This window comes from Cryptotermes secundus, unplaced genomic scaffold, assembly GCF_002891405.2.
Source record: "Cryptotermes secundus unplaced genomic scaffold, Csec_1.0 scaffold5260, whole genome shotgun sequence".
In the NCBI taxonomy this organism is placed as follows: Eukaryota; Metazoa; Arthropoda; class Insecta; order Blattodea; family Kalotermitidae; genus Cryptotermes; species Cryptotermes secundus.
Window position 1 is genome coordinate 14,449 of NW_019738450.1, and position 5,478 is coordinate 19,926.

Genomic DNA, 5,478 nt, shown 5'->3' on the forward strand with positions numbered 1-5,478 from the left:
GTGAGAGACACTTGTGCAAATGGAAATCATATTTCATAATAACCTAAGATCTAAAATAAATTAATTTTCTTTCATGTATCTTGTTCATGGGCAAAGGACAGAAGAAAATAACATATGTAAGATTGATAACTTGTAAAAAATAAAAAGCCAAGGTATATATATATATAATCTGAATGTATTTATCAAATTACTTTCCTGTCTCTCAATTTTGAGTTACTTTACCAACATGCACTAATTGAGAGTTGCTTACCAGCCTTGTTCTCTTGATTGCCTCTCAGGTTGTAAGCAGGAATGAAGTGAAGGTGAGAATATGAATAGCAGGGTACTTCTGTTGGAAGTAGTGCTTCCACGCGATAACCAGTGGAGCTGGTGTTAAGTCAATTTTATTCAAAACCAGAATCATATCCTTATGCAGCATCTCTGTCACATAGTTGTAAACTGATGGAGGAAACATGAGTGCCTGCAATACACATAAGTATGTATAAGAGTTAACAATACCTCACGTAAGATTTGAGGTTTTCATGGCAGTGACCACAAAGAAAGCAGTCTTCTTAACACTACATCATGTTCCCTATACAAAGTGCATCACATGAATATATAATGTCGAGTCCAGATCCATTGAAAGCTGTCAGATAATTTAATTTTGTGAGATTTGAATTCTCATGGATGTGACCATGAAGATAAATTAATGTTTTCTGGGATGTAACACCATGTTATGTTTCACTGGTGTTCCTCTGAAATCCTGGTAAGCATCTACCAGACCACACAGCTTCACATCGCAGCATTTAGGAAGTGATAAATTTAATTTGGGTTTGGACTAGTAGAACATAACCCCTAAGTCATGTGGAACTTAAACTTTATCGCTTATAGCGATTGTCTTGTGTAAATGAAATGGCAGGGTGAATTTGGAAAGTGAATTTCAAAGAAAAAGGAAGGGAAACATGGATAGCCAGCACTATTGTGAAAGGATTAAGAAAATCAAGGAACTCCTTAGTCAGGATATTCAAGTTTTCATATACACAGAATACCAACATCAAAAACAATGTTATACATGAATCTATTATATGCTTTTATCGTGACTAACTGCAGGTCCCTTCTGATACATTCCATGTACCTAAAGTTGGTCAAAACTGACTGTAGAATGTGGAATATGTCATGAAAAAAAAAAACATACATGTACAGTAAAACTGAAGCTTTCCCATAAAGAATAAAAATATAAAATACACGGAGGGTTCATATGAGGAATACATCAAGACCTTCCACTTACGCTATTTATACAAACCACTAAGTAGATTATGAATCATTTTTGGATAACAGGAATTCATCAATAGAGTAGAATGAGTGCATACTTAATTATCATTTTAGTGCTACTTTAAATTGCATTTTTCATTTATAAGGCTTCTGTCCACGCAAAATAAAACAGTTATCCAGAAACAAAAATCGATTCAAGAAAGCACTATTACAATTTCTCCATTTACATTCATTTTATGGTATTGATGAATTTTTTGATTACAGGGTTAAGAAGATTGATAATTGATTTCACTGGGATTATATACATAATTAATGAAAAGTTAAATTACAAATTTTATAATTTTAAAATTGTGTTTACATAAATATTTTAACACGTATTATATTTTTTGTAATAAAAATAATATACCATAAATCATATTTTGATGTTTAGAGTAAATAACAGCAGATTCAGTAAAAACGACCCACTGTTTTATTCATATTTGTCTACTGGACCTTACCAAGGCACCTCACTGCTCTCTAACTGACCTGTATGTCCATCAACACAGCTGCTGACATAAGGCATACATTCCACAATGGGGTTCTGTCACTGGAACCCCACCCCCCTCCTCCTCCCACACCACAGTTTTATCACTTATAATTTAATACATGCTACAACTGTAATTCCTAATGAATGATTCCCAATGGCTATTAAACAAACTGTATAGGCACCTTGAGAGATGACAGGAAAGAATGACACTGATGTAGAAATCACAGTGAGAATCACTACCGACAGGTTAGAGTTTACTACATGTGTTTCAATTTTGAGTATCAACAAAGAAAGGACTTCAGTTATTACAAATGGACCATCATGAGGTCAGATAAATTTACTGGTAATATCATGTATCACATCAGACCCTGGTTGAATTCTCATTGAAACATGTTCATTTAATTGTGGTTCCCATTTGGTATATCCACTGCTTTCAGTTTCATTTCAGTGGAAGCACAGAGGAGTTTAATTTCCAGGATTCCTTCTTCTAGCTTTTGATCAGGAATTTTCCATAATAACTTTTCAAATGCATCATGTTTAGGCTTGCCAAACATAAGTTCAACAGCGTGTAACCAGTTGATCCACTCACTGAGGTGTTCAACCATCCTATGATTTGTGTAATCAACTCAGGCCATTTCTTCTGAGTGATGTTACAGTAAATCCTGCAAAATTTGGAAATTTCCTGCATCTGTCTTTCACTCACATTGCCTTCAGGATGATGTGTCAGCGAAAATTTCACTGAAACATCTAGATTTGAAAGTGTTTTATTCCATAAAGGGCTTGAAAACTGACTACTGTGGTAATTCATCTTGGGATGAAATACATGGTGGAAGAAATGGTTACAAGCCTGTTAAGACAAGATTTAGTGGTGGTGGCACAAAGTAGATAAAGCTTCACATGTTTTGTAAATATGCTAAGGCACACAAAAATGTCCTTCACACTTGAACATCCCATAGGCAAAGGACCATACAAATCTATATATAGCATGTAAGATTTGAGGCTTTCACGGCGGTGACTATGAAGAAAGCAGTCTTCTGGGATTTGGCACCGTGTATATGTGGTGTTAACCGACGTTTCGGAGGAACGTATCGCCCCCATCTTCAGGGTAGAAGAAAAAGTATAAGAAATCTGCAAGCGACAACACCNTAGCAGTTCACCAGTTGTGGAGGCAAGTGGGCTCTGGCTTCTATTTCATAACTGCAATTAGGGTGCTTCAGACACTGGCACATGTCACAATGTGAGACAAACTTTCTCGCCTTTCTATGAAGATTTCTGACATAGAAAGAATGTTCTATCTGTACTACATATCCGTCAGTCCCTTGATGCCCTGACAGTGTATGCACGAAAATTATAACCTTATTTTCTAATCCGATGAAGAGATAAGATATCCAATAAGGATGGGACTTATTGTCTTTACAGGATGTCCCTCTTGAGGAAATATTTTTCCTTCATGTTCAGCTGCGCTGTCAATTTCAGCTTTATCCCTTTGATCCTCATCATCTTGTGCTCAAAAGCTTTCTAATTCTCTTTAAGTCTCCTTCGACTTGTGTACCTAAGTGTAAATTTATAGAGGAAACTACAATATCTGGGCTTCTTCATCTGGTGTAGCTGTTCTTGATTCAGACCAATTGGACTTCTACCCATTATGTCAGCAAACAAATTTTCCAAATGCCATATGTGCACAATTTCCAGATAATATTCTTGTGTCTGTAAAATACAACAAGTGTTTCTGTTGGATGTCAGTACAAATTTCTTTAGGAAACATAAAGCCTTATCCTCAGAACATACCTTAACACTTCACGGACCGGACGCCTAGGCCTAGGCATTTGGGTTCTAAACGTGGCAGACCTGTCACCTAGATTTAGTCTTTTAGGGCACGTTATGTTGCAACACACTATTCCTCGCTTTGGTGGCCACATGTCTGTAAAAGTACTGTGTAGCTGACCTTCGGAATGTTTGTTTTCCGAGTTAGCAACGTGACCACTCTCTATTCCCCTCTCACTCTTAAGAAAAGTCCCTTTGTTCAAGTCGAAGCTTCTATGTGTGAGGCAAGATATTCTCAGGGTCAACATGGCTCAGAGATGAAAGCAGTTGAAGGCCCTGTGAGCTCTCGGAGAAGAAAAAATCTGTGATTTGATCTCCAATGAGTTATCTAACTTGCCAACTGCTTCATCTTCTGATAGCGAGGGCAGTGTCAGTGGCAGTGGCCCCCAAAATATTGTGACCAAAAGAGAAAGTGAAAGTGACAGTGAGAGCTCCGATGAAAGTGCGAGTGCTAGCATCGCGGGGACAGCCACATGGGGTAAAGTGGACAAAACACCCACTTTGGGAAAGTTTACTGGTGATCCAGGGGTGAGACAAATGCCATCGGACCCTACGCAAGTGTCTGAAGTAGCTGAACTGTTTTTTGGAGATAGTTTCTTTGACATGTTGTGTCAGGACACCAACAGATACTATCTCCAACACCGTGAGGCATACGACAGTACCTATAAGGTGCTGAAGTGGGTGGATGTCACTTCAGCAGAAATGAAAACATTTTTGGCAATAATCATTCTGATGGGGTTTACAAAGAGGGATAATTTGAAAGACTATTGGTCCACTGATCCATTTTTAGAAATTCCCATTTTCGGCAAACTCATAAGTCGTAAGAGATTTGAACAGATATGGTGGTGTTTGCATTTCAATAATAATGAACTGCAACCACAATCAATGGGCAGGCTTTTAGAAATTCAGCCCTTATTATACTTTTTCGTTGATAAATTTCAGTTTATAAGCCAGAGCAGCAACTGTCTTTGGATGAATCTGTAATTCCTTGGAGGGGAAGGCTTCGTTTTCGAACGTATAATCCTTGGAAACTCACAAAGTATGGCGTACTTGCTCATGTAGTCACGGAAAGCACTTCAGGCTATATTGGAAATTTAGAAATTTATTCCGGTGAAGGCAAGAAATTGCAAGAAACTATTGTTTCCATTTTGGATCCCTATCTGGATCAAAATTATCACGTTTATCAAGATAATTTTTATAAGTGTGTGGCAACTGCAGAATACCTACTTTCAAGGAAAGTACGTATTTGTGGTACAATTAGGGTGAACAGAGGCCTTCCTCCAGATCTGAAAGAAGAATGTAAATCCCTGAAATGAGGTGACACCACATTCAGGAGGAAGGGGGACATTCTTCTTCAGTCCTGGAAGGATACTTGCATTGTGAATATGATTTCCACTATTCACAATTCGAGCATGGTCGATATTCAAAGATGACACGGGCAAGTGAAGAAGAAGTCTCTTTGTATTTCTCAGTACAATATTTTCATGAAGGGAGTTGATAGAGCCGACCAATACTTGGCCTGTTATTCCCTTCCTAGGAAAACAGTAACATGGACGAAGAAAGTTGCCTTGTGGCTTATAAATTGTGCCCTTTTCAATTCATTTAGGGTTTTCAAAGAGCTAAACGAAAATTCAACTTTGAAATACAAGGCATTTCTCATGAATGCGGAAAAAGCCTGGGCTACAGACCTCACGGTGGCGGCAGAACCTGCGTCCTCTTCAATATTGAGGAGCAAACATACTGTCCATGGTTTGCATCTTAATCCTCGAGGCAAGGACAAGCTGACGCGACTCATTGCAGAGAGCATTAAGGGCAGACACATTCCAGTTGTCATGGGTGTTCAGAATCATTTTTTAGGATAAAGAGTGCAAGTAAAG

At 38.0% G+C, this 5,478-nt stretch overlaps 1 long non-coding RNA gene across 3 annotated transcripts in view; it reads right to left on the reverse strand.

Moving 5' to 3' along the window:
• LOC111871035 overlaps positions 1–5,478 on the reverse strand; it is a 21,463-nt gene that overhangs the window by 10,457 nt on the left and 5,528 nt on the right. For all 3 annotated transcript variants that reach the window (XR_004513718.1, XR_002843967.2, XR_002843966.2), the window contains exon 2: positions 251–460. This is a non-coding gene — a long non-coding RNA (uncharacterized LOC111871035). The remainder of the gene's footprint in view (positions 1–250; positions 461–5,478) is intronic.